The sequence below is a fragment of the Mastomys coucha genome, unplaced genomic scaffold (assembly GCF_008632895.1).
Source record: "Mastomys coucha isolate ucsf_1 unplaced genomic scaffold, UCSF_Mcou_1 pScaffold18, whole genome shotgun sequence".
Lineage (NCBI taxonomy): Eukaryota > Metazoa > Chordata > Mammalia > Rodentia > Muridae > Mastomys > Mastomys coucha.
Window position 1 is genome coordinate 6,142,725 of NW_022196900.1, and position 15,130 is coordinate 6,157,854.

Consider the following 15,130-nt stretch of genomic DNA (forward strand, 5'->3'; position numbering starts at 1 on the left):
TCAGAAATCCGCCTGCCTCTGCCTCCCAAGTGCTGGGATTAAAGGCGTGCGCCACCACTGCCGGGCTGCAGCAAGAGCTCTTAACTACTAAGTCAGCCTGGATACATAAAGATGCTGTGTGAGTTGGTAGTGGCTCTGGGAAATGTTTGGCCCAATTGTAACATTTTCTTCTTGAGAGGCAGGTCTCAGTAGAATTGCCATGTTTGCTCAAAAGAGGACAAAGTTATTTCTCTTTCCTTGTTAATAGTCCATCTCAGTGGGATGGGATGAGCCTCTTGGGTTCCTCTAAGATTGACAGCTCTCACTGCTGACTTACTCATTAGGTAGTCCACCATCTTACTTACTTTTCTATTGCTGGAATAAAACACTGTGACCAAGACAACTTATAAAAGAAAGCACTTACAGAGTGAGTTCCAGGACAGCCAGGGCTATACATAGAAACCCTGTCTCAAAAGCAACAACAATAACAACAAAATGAAATAAAATAAAATAAAATAAGAAAGCACTTAATTTGGGGCTCACAGTCACACAAGGTTAAAGTCTGTGATCATGATGATGCATCATGCAGGCAGGAATGGTACTGGAGCAATAGCCGAGAGCTCTCATCTAGATCCACAAGCATGAACAGAGACAGTTAACTGGGGAATGGCATTATGGGCTTTTGAAACCTCAAAACCCAAAGCCTACCTCTAGTGATACACCTCTGCCAACAAGGCCACACCTCCTCCTAATCCTTCCCAAATAGTTCCACCACTGGAGACCAAACATTCAAATACATGAGCCTTCAGAGGCCATTGTCATTCAAACTACCACACCTATCTCATAGGGTCTTGGACCATGATTCATTGCAATTTTATACATTATGTAGAGCAGCACATACATTGGTCCTATGGTGATCCTGGGCACACCTCCCAGAGATCTGCTGTAGTCCCCAGCTACAGGCTCCAGTATCCTGTGAACCTCAGCACTGAGCTCAGCTGTAAGACAAAAGCTCCTATCTGAAGAGAATGCCCCTGGATAGTCATCCTAAGGTGACCTGAGAAAAGTCTCCATAATATGATTTGACTGCAGTCCTCTTTTTCCTGCAAAGATAGAATGCTATTACCCACATAAACTTGGAATTGAATCCCATACCAAGCTCTGCAACTTCATGCAGACATTTGACCTCTCTGATCTTATCTTACTTTCTTCATCTGTAAGATGGGGATCAGGGTTCTTGTCCTGCATAACTCAAGGAGCTGGTGAGAGAATATAAGGAGAGAGTGTAAGGAGAGGACTCCTCTGTCTTGGGGTATTAACTATAAAATTCCTTGGAAGGTACAGGTGGTTAAGAATGTAATGCTAGAAGATGGTAGCATCTATCGCTGGGGTTTGTAGGGAGGAAGTCAGTGGTGTGAATTAGGTACCACCCAGTATATTCAGAGCAGAACTCCCTGTAGAAAAAGGATTATGGGTAGTGGGCAAGACCACATTAGGAACACAAGAGAGTACCACAACCTCTAGGGCATGCATTCCTGGGAGCTGGTCTCCCAAACACTAAACAAGGAGAGTAAAGGAAATCTTATTGAGTTTTCAGTGTAGGAATTGCTGAATCCATTCCTTTACACTCAACACTGTCCCCCAAACACTGAAGAATCTATGTCCAAAGGAATGGGATTGAAACGCGTCTGGTGAAAGCCACAAAGACCTTGAATATTTTCTTAAGTTATGAGAGTCATTCTCAGTTCTCTGCAAACGTCCTGATATCTCCTTCTGTTTTGGAGTCATTTAGTCCATTGCATTAGCAATAAATAGATTAGAATTCTACTGTTAATAGGGAACATCAAGGGAAGAGATATAAGAAGACAGACTTGTGTGAATGCTAAGGAAGCAATCCAGAACAGAGATGTGTGCTCCAGACCCACTAACAAAAAGAAGATAGAAGGGGGGGGGGTCTTTCATGAGTGCTTACAGTAGGTTATTAGAGAGGTTTGGATAGTACAGGAGACTGAGCAGTCTATTAAGAAGAACATAGTGGGCAGGTACGGCAGCACATATCTTAAATTTCAGCTCTGGGAAGCAGAGGCAAGTGGATCTCTGAATTTGAAGCCAGCCTGATCTATAGAGCTAGTTCCAGAATAGCCATGGATACACAAAGAAAACCTATCTTGAAAACCAAAACCAAAACCAAAGCCCAAAAGATAGTGGACTGGCTACTTTCCTATCACTGCAACCCAAATGCCTGACAGAATTAACTTAAAAAAGGAAATGTTGGGCTGGAGAGATGGCTCAGTGGTTAAGAGCACCGACTGCTCTTCCAAAGGTCCTGAGTTCAATTCCCAGCAACCACATGATGGCTCACAACCATCTGTAATGGGATCAGATGCCCTCTTCTGGTGTGTCTGAAGACAGCTACAGTGTACTCATATACATAAAATAAATAAATATTTAAAAAAAAAATAAGAACCTTGAATTGAGTTCTTAAAAAAGAAAAAAGTCTTGGGTTGAAGATTTAGAAGATCTGAATGCTACTACATCAATGGTCCTCTGCAGTATAAAGAAAACTCAGTGGCTCTCAAAAATAAAAAATAAATAAAAATAAAAAAAAGGAAATGTTAAATTTTATTTTATTTTATTTTATTTATTTATTTATTTGGTTTTTCAAGACAGGGTTTCTCTGTGTAGCCTTGGCTGTCCTGGAACTCTCTCTGTAGACCAGGCTGACCTCGAACTCAGAAATCTACCTGCCTCTGCCTCCCAAGTGCTGAGATGTGTACCACCACTTCCGGTCTGGAAATGTTAATTTTAACTCATGGTTTCTTAAGGTTCAGCCCATGGTGCCCTGGCTCATGTGCTTGGCAAAACAACATGGTTGTAGCAGTGTGTGGTAGAGGACAGCTGCTCATATCTCAACAAATCAGAAAGCAGAGAGCATGTTGGGACCAGGAGCCAGCCTACAGCATCCAAAGGCCACCCTGAGGGACCTACTTTCTAAAGGTTCCTTGGTTCCCCTCAGACAGCAAGCACCACCAGGAGAAATCAGCATTCAAAACACGAGCCCGTGGGGGACCCTTCCTTCCCATTCAAGCTATAACATGGACCTTCTAGTACAATTCTGTTCCCCGGATTTTACCACTAGATGATTCATTCTTAAGAAGGGAGCAGGGATGTCTGTGTCTTCATTCTAGAATCTGGGGAGTAAGAGCTATTGTTTTTAACACCAGCATCTCTCCACGGAAAGCAATGATTCCTCTCCTCAGGTCATCACTCAGTCTTCATGACAACGGGCTCGGGCTCGTTCGTTCCCAGCATAGCAGCATCTCTCTTTGTGACTAGTTAGCATTAACTCTGACTCCCTTAATCTCAAAGAGTCAGTCAACAAAGGGTTCCCAGGGGTTGGGCTGTCATCAGATATCTTTTTTTTTTTTTAATGGAGGAAAAGCTGTGACTCAGAGCAGTGGCTTGATGCATGGCAAGGAAGGGAGAGCCAGGGCCTAGAACTCTGGCGTAGATCTCACATAGAGCTGTTTCTCTTGATTGCTGTAGCATAATCTTGCTATGTAGCCCAGGCTGGCCTTGAACTGAGGATCCCTTTCCCTCAGCCTTGAGAGTGCAAATACAGCTGTGTCCTACTCTGACCACAGGAGAGCCGGCCTTTTTTCTAATGGTCTCCCTGCTATACTCCTAATAGTTCATGGGTCTTAGTTCTTTGATGCAACAGCCTTTATTATAGTTCTTCATTAAGAAAAGTTTGGCGCTGGGCATACCCAGCACTTGGGAGGCAGGGGCAGGTGGATTTCTGAGTTTCAGGCCAGCCTGGTCTACAGAGGGAGTTCCAGGACAGCCAGGGCTACACAGAGAAACCCTATCTCGAAAAACCAAAAAAAAAAAAAAAAAAAAAAAAAAGAAAGAAAGAAAGAAAGAAGGAAGGAAGGAAAAAAGAGAGAGAGAAAGAAAGAAAGAAAGAAAGAAAGAAGAAAATTAGCCAAACTACAGGATTCCTCACCAAGTGTGGCTCTATATTAAAATTATCCACTTCAAAGGGCTTAAGTCCATGACAGGCACTCAGCAAGACTGGAGGTGTGAATGAATAAGAGCTTGGAAACCCACTAGGAAGCTCACTATTCAGATCTAAATGAGCCCGAGAAGATCACTAGACTCTACTTCTCTCTGCTGAGCCTCCAAGCATGAGAGGATTTAGACAAATACAAGAACACTATGACACTTCACTTTTGGTCCTACTTTAAGCCACTGTGGTTTCTTCCACCTATCCTGCTTCTGATTATTTTGATGGGAAAGTATTTAACATTGCCAGTATGCTTGCATTCTGACAACACAAATTAAACAAAACACTATTTCATACAGAATGGCAGGGTTGTGGTTTTTTTTTTTTTTTTTAAACCCTATGAAATTTGGTCGTTATGAAGAGCACTCCTCATCCTAAATCTCTGCAGACAGTAAAGCTGAAATTTGAAGCAGTAAACTGTTCTATTTTGGGAACAATAGATGTGCAGTCAGGAAGAGCTGGGCATTCTAAGAAGGAAATTGTATAGAAATGCTCACTATTAAGTCCACTCTTAGGAGTTTTTGAATGCAAAGAAGATTAATAGAGATAAAGGGAAGATATGGGCACTTAGCCGATGACAAATGGCACCCTCACCACCAAAGAGAGAGCAAACTTTGAGCTGAAATGGTACTTATAGGAAGTAAATTAAAGCCTCAGATGTTCTAGTCAGGAAGTCTCATTAGGATGCAACACAGAGTCTCATTATGGGTTATTACATGGTGCCACTAAAAAAGGCACGGCCTCCGAGAGCGACAAGACCCAGGCAAATATCAGGTTTGCTGTCTCGTTCTGCATCATCCAGTGCTGTCCTGTCCTCAGAAATGACTCTTCTGGGTGATAGAGGAGGATGCTGGGAGGGATTCATACAGAAATGACAGGTGTTAGGGTCAAACCTTGAGGACTATGCATATCTATATGATGTATGTATGTATGTATGTTTATAATATTTGCTGAGATATTCATTCACTCAGAAACATTTATGGCATACTAGAAAGACAAAAACCTAATAAGGTATTATTTTTTTCAAGAGGTCCCAAGAAAACAGACATGCTATCAAACCACTGTAGAGTGTGTGTGTGTGTGTGTGTGTGTGTGTGTGTGTATGCATGCGTGCACACGCATACACACACACACACATGTGACCAAGTTTGATGGATGTACAAGTGTACCAGATGCACAGAGGGGGACTAGCGTGCTTGAGGAAACCCTCAATCTAGAGGTGAAGAGTTTTTCTCTCAGGCAGGGCAGAGATGGGGAAGTGAGGAGACCTCCTACAGGGGAGAAAGTACTTGTGCAGTCTTTAGTTGTGAGAAATTCTGAATCCTGTATGATTTAGAGCAGCTGCTTTAATCATAGGTAAGGCACTTGCTCATTGGAGTCTCAGATTCCTTCTCTGTAAACAGGACAAGCCACATGATTGTAAGCAGTTAAAATTGACAGCACTGTCTAACAGGCTGTTCCCACCCCCTGCACCTCCACACACCCCCCCCCCCCCCCCCCCCGTCCCAAAGCTGAATTTAGATCCTTGCCAGGTTGTAAGTATTCCTGTTATGCTCCCTTTCCAGAGGAAGAAACTCAGAAGTGAGGTTCTAGAACTTTTCCCCAAATTATACAGGGTTAAAAATGTAGCAGCATTGGATTTGAACCCAGATACCTTGGCTCAATATTAGCTTTATTATTTTTTTTAAGATTTATTTATTTATTATACGTAAGTAGACTGTAGCTGTCTTTGGACACTCCAGAAGAGGGAGTCAGATCTTGTTATGGATGGTTGTGAGCCACCATGTGGTTGCTGGGATTTGAACTCAGGACCTATGGAAGAGCAGTTGGGGCTCTTAACCACCGAGCCATCTCTCCAGCTCCCTCAATATTAGCTTTTATTGCATGATGTAGCCTGGGAATATAGGTGTTTGGTGATCAAGTGTGCAGTGAGTAGAAATGGGCCTGCAGCCATAGGAGAGCATAAATTGTCCAGTGTGGTGGCACATACCTTTAATCCCAGCACCTGGGAGGCAGAGGCAGGTGGAGCTCTGCGTTCGAGGCCAAACTGATCTATACAGTGAGTTCCAGGACAGCCAAGGCTATGTAGAGAGATACCATAAGACTTGATCAGCAGGTGAATCTTCAGGAGAGATTGCCAGGTTTGCCAGGTTTTTGTTTAGAGACTGTGGTAGCACTGGAAGGCTGAAGGAGAAATTGGTGAGATAGGAGGTGTTACTGCAGTCTTGGTGAGAAGCAGTAAGATGGAGCTGGAGAGACACCAGCTCAGTGGTTAAGAGTATGTACTGCTCTTGCAGAGGACCTGAGTTCAGTTCCCAGTACCCATGTCAGGTGACTTGAAATAGCTTGTTACTTCACCCCCAGGGATCTGATGCTTCTGGCCTCCACAGGCATCTGCATGTTCATGCATGGGCATGCTCTCGCTCTCTCTCTCTCTGTCTCTGTCTCTGTCTCTCTCTCTCTCTCTCTCACACACACACACACACACACACACACACACACACACACTCACAAGTAATCCTTAAAATTAGGCTGTAAACTGAGGCAAGGGCCATAGGATGGAGAGGGGAAATTGTGTGTAAGAGGTGTAAGAGATGTTCAAGACACAGTGTGGACCGGATTTAGTGACCGTTGCGTATAAGGTACAGGAAGAGTAAAATGACTATTTGGTTTCCTGGTTTGGTGCCTCTGGGAAGATGGTGCCACCACAAGTAGAGACAGAGAAACATAGTTTACTGGAAAGATGTGCGTTTGAGCCTGGGGCCCTGGAGGACCATTTGGGAATTCACAGGTATCTGTGTGTCTGGGTTTGGAGCACAGAAGAACCACCTGGCTTGAATCACACAGCTCATAGGAGTCAGATGCAGAAAGACAAATAATGCCTTCTCTTATGTAAAAGGTAGATTCCATACATGTGTGTAAAAAGTGTACACTTGAGAATTCAAGACAATTGGCAAAGAGAAAGAGAACAGGCTTGAAAGGAGATCAGGATAGTGATGGCTGGTGAATATGGTCAGAGGACATCATGACATCCTTGAATGGCATCTTTATGAAGCTTGGCACAGTGTACAATGAATACGTTCTAATAAAATTAAGAGAAAGAATCGCCCTACAAGATTGAAAGGAGGAAAAAGTCCCTCAGGCAAAGAACGCCTGGCACTGTGGGTTCCACCAGGACGGCAGACGAGGGAGAAACAGTGCAGCAGGCTGTCAGGCATGAGTGTGCAGGATGGCATCCCACACAGAGCAGGGTCTCTGAAGCCAGTGATGGCCCCTGTTTGAAAGACTACCGACCTAGGCAGCTAGGAAACTGTGAGGGACGGGATCAGACCTGATGGGAAAATTTCGTTCTTGATGGACAACAGGGCTGGGTTCTTATTTTCCTGTGTGACAAGTACCCCGATGGGCGTTTAATCTGGATTGTGCACATAATTTAGTTATTAATCTTCATTTACAGCACAGTCTTTCAATTAAACTTTACTGTAAATTGTCGGTTCATAGGCTATTGCAAAATATATTTAATTTTCTTAAAGCTGACTTTATACCCAGCATGCTTCCGTATCTTCCGATTCTCCCCACCTTCCCGTGGTGCTAATCCTGGGTCGTAGTTTTGTACACCTTGTCTAAAACAGGAACGGGGAAGAGAGGTACGGGATTCATCAGCCCATGGAAAGGAGTCTTTCCAAGACGGAGCCATTCACAAGAGAGTGGCCTGAGTTTGGGCTTGGAGGCTAGGGAGCTGGTGGGTGCTGGAATTTCTGTCTTCATCCAGGCTGACCTGTTGCTTTGCCCACCTGTTCTTGGATTAAGAATCTTTTCTGTGCTCTATTTGATTCCCACAGTGGTCTAATTTGATAATCTGGTGGCAACCCCTTCCATCCTCAAAACTCCTCCCATGATAGCCAGGGATAGCACAGTATACTGACCAGGAATAACCTCCTCTAACTCTTCGTTCAATTAAGCTCCCTTCTGCTCGTGTTTCAGTGAAAGCTGCCATATCCTGAGATCTTTGTTCTGGTCCTCTGCCTGGAATGCTTTCCCACACTCCAGTTGGCCAACTCCAGTTGTTGTTCAGAGGGCATCCCCTTCAGTAGGCGGGATGATGCTATGGGCACCAGATCAGCACTTTATTCAGTCGGTTAGACTGTTGTACTAGGAAACAAGGACCGTGTTTTTCTGGAGGCCACTTCTCCAGTGTCTACAGCGTTAAGCCTGGAGATGTAGCTATTCCATCTTAAGAGACTTGCCTCGGGGAAAGAGGTGGTAGAATTTTAGCATGAGAACTGGGTTACTCGGCTGGGGGGCGGGGATCAGAAGGGGCATGCGTGCAGAGCCCCAGGGTATCTCAGCAGTTTAGGGCTTACAGGTTTTCCGAACCCCCCAGAGAACAGAAGGATTGGGGTGGGGGATGGGGGTAGATAGTTGTCAACAGTGCCTAAAGTGAGCCCACTCTCTTCCACTGCCCTCAGTAGGAGAGACTGGGGGAGGGGGGGGCAAGGATTGGGAGACAAGGGAAGTATAAAGAGCTTCTGTATTCACTCCCCAGGGTCTCCTACCGCGGGGTAAGAGAGCTAGCTGGGAAGCCAGAGCTTAGAAGGGGGGAGGTCATTCCCGGTTCCAGCTCAGGCTGCTGGCCTGGGTGACCTTGGGCTGTCCCTTTCCCCTCCCGGCCTTAGTGTTTCCCGTGGGGACGCCGCATGTCCCCCGGCGGGTAAGCTAAGGAAGGCCAGGGGAGGCAGGTCCTGGGTGGGAGCGGGACCGCCCACTGCGACGGCCCAGGACCTCCGGAGTCCGCGTGGGCGGTGCGTGGGGCTCCTCCCCCCGGGGCGGGGGTCGCGGCGCCGGCAGCTGGCTGGCCCCGCAGCTGCAGCCTCAGCACCTGCCGCCGCCAGACGGCGCGGGCGCAGCCGGGCCCGGCCTCTCCCCCCTCGGGCTGCAGCCGCGGCGCGGGAGGCGGAGCCGGAGCCGAGCCCGAGCCGAGCCGCTGCCCGAGCCCGGTCCGCGACCGTGGCCGCCGCTGGGCGGGGCGCCCCAGCTACCGCTCTCGCCGGCTCCGCGTGCACGCGGGCGGCGCCACCTCCTCAGGTAAGGGCGAGGCCCCCCGCGCCGCCGCCAAGTTTTGGGGAGGACCTGGGTCCCCACATCCCAGGCCTGCGTCTCTGGGAGCTGCTCCTCGGCTTCTTCCGCGCCGCCCTCCACGCTGCGCTCCCGGGTGACCCTCACCGCTCCTCTGTGTCCCCCCCTCTCCCGGCGTCCGTGGCGTGGCCGCCGGCTTTGCTTGGGACCTGCCACGGTTAACTCGGTGCGGTGCATGGGATCTGTGTGCCTTAAGTTTTCGAGGTCTGCACGGTTGTAGTTGTGGGAGGAGCGACCAGCCGCGAGGCAGACCTGGGGTTCAGGTGCGGCCGCGGCCAGCGCCAACTTTCTGAGTGACCTCAGATGAGCCCTGCCTGTCCGGTCTCATTGCCACACCTGCAGCAGAGTGGGTTGAGCTGTTTGCCGGGACGATCGGCCGAAGCGTTCTGATTGTATTGCTCTGTTTTGAGTGGAGGGGTGCACGGAGAGTGTATCAGCTTCAGAGCTCATGGGGAGTGGAGAGGAATGTTGGAGACTCACAGAAGTCAGTATTGGGGGGAGGGATGGGTCACGTCCCTAACCCGCTGTAGCCTTGACTGAGCTTAAGGATGGGTGTGGCGGTGGCCTCTGGAAATGGTGGAGCTCCCAGAGCTAGATGTCCCGGGGCCATCCAGGCTGTGTGACCTTGGGCAAGTCCACGGGTTGGGGCTGGTTTTGGCGCCTTTAAGGCAGGGTGAAAGTAATGAGATGTTCTCTGAGGTAGATTACTATAAACTCTACAGAAGGGTAGTCTCTGAGCTCTGCCTTGCAGGGTCAGTTTGAGTGGCACCATTAATCCATCAAGAATCTATCCAGCACTTACAAATTGGTGTTTGAAAAAATAAAGGAAGCATTTGGAGTTTGCTCTAGGAGTCTCAAAATAGACATGGCAAGGGTTGGTGAAAGCACGCCTTGCCTCCTCCGGTGCATTGGCCCATCATAAAATATTCAACGACATAATGATTTGTTTTCAAAGTGCCTTATAGATCAGGAAATGTTTCTGTTTGTGAGGCGGTTATTTTTTGCCAAAACCTCACAAAATTGAGGGAGGAAGATAATGCACTGTTGTAGGGCCCTGAAGGAGGTTAGTGGATGCTTAATTCCAGTCTAAGGGGAGGTAGAGATGTTTTACAGTTCTGGACATGGAGACTCGCTCTAAATCAGGAATCCTCTGGTGGGTGTTGTGTGTATACGTACATGGGGGCTGCAGAGGCCCATAGCTCAGAAAGGACCTGTCTTGACTTCCGGGACCGGTGACTTCTGGTGTAGTCAGAGTGAAGTTGAGAACGGGATACCTGACCGTGTGTGGTAGAAGGTGAGCTTTGTCCCACTGCCCAATATCTTGTAGTGCAATTAGTGTCTCCCCAGTGAGAGACATCTCATGGAAGCAATTTTGCTTGATTTCCTTCCTAGACATGCTGGTTTTAGGTTTCAAGCTTTAGGAAGTCCGGAGGCTAAGGAGAAGGAGTTTTGTGACAGGGTGGGGTTGAGGTTGCCTTTCCCAAGTGCCACTCTGAATTGGAGGCTAATTTGGCCCCGCCCCCAGAGGCATTCAAACACAAGCTTGATTCGCTCTCTTCATCCTCCAGTGCTTGGTTCTCGTGGGAAAAGATGAGAAAAATTACCGAAGGGGTTCTCCTGCTGCATGGGCTGAGGGTCTAGTGAGGAGTATAGACTTAGACCATGGGGCTTCTGGGCTTCATCTGCTGGGGCTTGTGCAAACTGACTATGAGTTTCAGCTGGAGAGCTGGAGGAGCTGCCACCCGGGAAGGTAGAAGGAAGTCGAGGGTCTCAGCAGGGAGGTCATTTTCAAAGAAGGGAGTTGGATGACTACTGGCTAGCAAGATTCAGGTCAGCAGAGAGTATGGTGTCCAGTGGAAGTGCAGAGCAGTCAGAGCCAGCACTCTTGAGAGCAGATAGGCAGAGTGCCTTGGTCTCCACTGGCTGTGGGGTTTGGGTCCTCTGAGTTTCACTCTTCTCATTTATCAAAGGAAATTAAAGATAATTGTCAACGCACACGATAGATCCTAGGTAGAAGTGGCGTTTGTATATAATAGGCATTTGACCAGAGTTGGTTCCCTCTGTGGCGAGGGAACCATGGGCAGCGAGTTCGGTGTGTTGCTGTGCACTTGTGGAATATAAACATGGTGCCTTTGTCTTAGTTTCTGCCTTGACTCAGAACCTTCCTACCAGGGCCGCGACAGTGTGTTCATTCTCAGGGAACCTCCTGATCCCAGAGATGGGCACTTGTTATCTGGAGGGGGCTACGATCTGATACGGACATGAACAGCTTCCAGTGTCCTGTAAATACTAAAAGTGGTGGAGGTTAAATCAGAGGCCTCAATCCTTGCCTCCCACGAGCTTATCACTGTGTGCTCAAGGACCCAGGCAGAAGGATCTGACAGCCAGTTATAAATGCATCAACTTTGTCCATATATGCTGGGAACTGGGCCTTGGCTCCCTTCTGCTTTTGTGTAGGATGCTGAACATGCACAGTGGTCAGAGAAGAACAGGACAAACGGTGAAGACTAGCACTTGCCACCTTATTTCTCCATTTAGCACAACACAACTTCTATGTACTCTCTCCCTGTTCATTCAGCAGTTATTCATAGGATGGCTTCTGTGAGCCCGGGAAGTATTCTAGGAAGACAAAAGGCAAGGTCTCTGCCTTGTTGAGGTTTACGTTCTGGTTAGAGAAACAGACTAAACAACTAAATACATAAATAAGGCAATTGCGGGTTATGCTGGGAAGGAGATACTCGGGGCAGTTTGAGAGAAAGTGATGGAGCGTGGGGACATTAGGAACTCTTGTCTAGGTCCCCAAAGGAGCTGGGAAGGGGCTGTGTTGAAGCGTCCTGAAAAAGAGTACAGATTTGGGCCATACTGCCTAGATTAGCATATTAGCCCCTACTCTCTCTCTATTATTCCTTTAGGTTAACTAGTATTTTAAAAAATTGTGTGTGTGCCAACGTGCATATATTGGAGGTCAAAGGACAAGACAACTTGTGGGGGTTGTTTTTTTTCTTTCCATCGTGAAGGTTCTGGGAATTGAACTCAGGCTGTAGGACTTGGTAGCAAGGAGCACTTTTAGTCTGATCCATCTCAGCAGCTCCAGGTTATTTGATCTTCCGGGATTCTTTATTTGCTTCCTAGAGCGAATGATAAGGTTGTTGTGAGAATTAAATGTTGATACATAGAAGTTACCTAGAAGAGGGGGCTGGAAAGATAAAAGGCACATGCTGCCAAGTCTGAAGACCTGAGTTCAGTTCCCAGGGCACACATGGTGGACAGAGAGAACCAGTTCCCAAAAGTTGTCTCTGACTGTCATGTGCATGCCATGATGCATTCACGCGTGTGTGTCTATGTAGTGTGTGTGCACGCATGTACACAGAGTACTTGCACACATGCAAGTAAAATAAATTATATATGTATTGGATTTACTTTATATGTATGAGCATTTCGCTTGCACATAGGTATGTCTGCGTATCATGTGTGTGCCTGGTGGCCTCAGAGGTCAGAAGAAGGCATTGAGTCCCCTAGAACTGGAGTTATGGATGGCTGTGAGCCACTATGTGGATTCTGTGAATTGAACTCAGGTTCTCTGCAAGAGTAGCAAGTGCTCTTAACTGCTGAGCCATCTCCCTAACCCCTAATTTAAAAACAAATAAACAATAAAAAAAAATGCTTGGTCTGAGTATCCTGTATTGATAAACATCCAATACAAGAGGCTAAGGAGTATCCCAGGTAGAAGGAACATCAAGTCCCAAGGCCTGGGGTCTCGATGTGTTCAGGACTGAGATGGCCTGTCTGCACAGATGCGATTCCTGCAATAGTTACTGGGCACATTCTGGACTAAGCTTTCCATGCCTGCAGTGGAGAACCATGTCAGGGGTTTGGAGAGGGATCAGTAGGTTGTAGAACTCACTCGAAGCTGCTGGTGCTGTGCTTAGGGAATGGCATGCTCAGTCAACATTCAGGATGTCTTGTCCTCTCTCCATTGCCTTTCCTCTCTCCTGCCCCCCTTCCTTTTCTCTTAATGCCCCACCCTCTGTCACCTTCCTCTCTTCTCCGTCTTCCCCTTTCTTACTATGAGTTAGTTGTGCACTGATATATGAAGAGAAAGCTTGGGTGGGGTCGAGTGCCTGGCAGTACCAACCCTGGCACCAAATCAGTGGCCCTGGTCTCAGGATACACATGGTCATTACCTCCTCTTTCTCCCAGACTGGAGATCCACAGCAGAGGGCTGGGGGATAGTCATCTGGCATGTTGAGAATAATCACCTATGACCTTGTCCTTTTGACTTTATTGTGGTCACTCGTCATCACGCCCTGACATTTAACTTCCCAATTCTCTCAACTTCCCATCTTTGCAGGCTCATTTTGAATATCAGGCTTCTGTGATTTCTTACTAAAGTGTGGTTCTGATCACATGACTTCACATGGCCTCCTATTGGAAGTTCAGAGTCATCAGCCTCGTAGACATGACACACACCCTCCTCCTTCACCCCATCCTTCATCCTTAGTCCCTTCCCCACAGCTAGGCCTCAGCCCTCATATCTCATCTCCGCCTGGCATGTGCCTAGCCTGAGTGGTCCTGGCTAGATACTTGGTGAAGACCAAACTCAAGTCCTCCCTCCCCTAGAAAGCTGTCTTTCTAATCGCCGTGTCTATCTAGGGTGTTCATCAATGCCTGATCTCTTGCTGCCCTTGCTACTGCTCATGGAGAAACAGTTGCTTGAAAGATTTTGTGTGTAGTTGCTTGTGCATACAGAGACAAGCCAGAAGAAGCCCCCAGAGTGGCAGGTGCGGTGCCCCGCTTCTCCCCACCCACCACACCCTTGTTCCACAGTGCCTGCTCCGTCATACCCCTGCTGCTCAAGAGTGACATCAGAGGTGGCGTGAGGGAAGCCAGAAGCACACTGCTGCTGCATAAGGGTTGCATGTGGTAGGTCCTTAGCTGAACTCACTCTAAATTAGGGCTCCATTCACTAAAGAGCTGATGCTGCCTCAAATTTGAGGAATTTTGAATTTAGTTTTTCAATGTGACCTATTTTAAATAAACACACACTGTGTGTGTTTGGACCTTTGAGCTTTGAGCAATAATATTATAAAGAACATTCTTTCAAAAAGTGATTATTAGGGGAGGGGACTCAAATTACCAAGTTTTCCCAGCAAGCACGTTTACCCACTGAACCAGCTTGCCTGCCCATAAAAAGCATTCTTTACTGTACCAAAAGGTCTGATCCAGTAAGCTTTCAAATATCATATGTGCCTGTGTGCTCAGTGCCATCCAGTGCACACAGTTTTGAAATATGCATGCTGTTGTATTGTTACCATAATCTAATGCATACAGAATAGTCTAATGCTCGCTCACCGAAGCAGAAGCGGCAGCTTACGTTTGTTTGGGTAAGTATAGATCCCTCTCTGCAGCTCTGCAAACAGGGACGCTTTGTTTTGCTTTGTTTTTAGATTAACTCTCTGCCTGAGGGACAGTGAGAAGCCCTGTCTGGTGCTTTGCCAGTCGATGTGAAGCAGTAGCTGTTATTTTCACTGATGGGACATGATGTTTTCACAGACTCATCTGATACTTGCAGTGATTAAAGATGGTTCAGGCTTCCAATCATTCCCTGAGCCAGCTGCTGAATGATGCACACCCTTAATGCTGCTTCTTTTGGAGAGAAAGAAAACACACATACACACACACACACACACACACACACACATGCACACGCATACATGCACGCACGCATGCATACACATCACACACACACTCCATACACACACATATCACACACACATGCACACATACATATACACACACCCACACACATCACACTCCCCAACACACACACCTACACATACACACCCACCCACACATATCACACCCACACACATTGCACCTCCCACACCCACACATACACACATTACACCCACCTACCCACCCACCCACAACACACACACCCACACACAC

General features: G+C 47.2%; 1 protein-coding gene across 1 annotated transcript in view; it reads left to right on the plus strand.

Moving 5' to 3' along the window:
- The first annotated feature begins 8,953 nt into the window (after positions 1-8,953).
- Positions 8,954-15,130, plus strand: part of Frmpd1 (FERM and PDZ domain containing 1) — a 103,435-nt gene continuing 97,258 nt past the window's right edge. The window contains exon 1 of the mRNA XM_031377283.1: positions 8,954-9,130. The gene's annotated coding sequence lies outside the window, so the exon portion shown is untranslated. The remainder of the gene's footprint in view (positions 9,131-15,130) is intronic.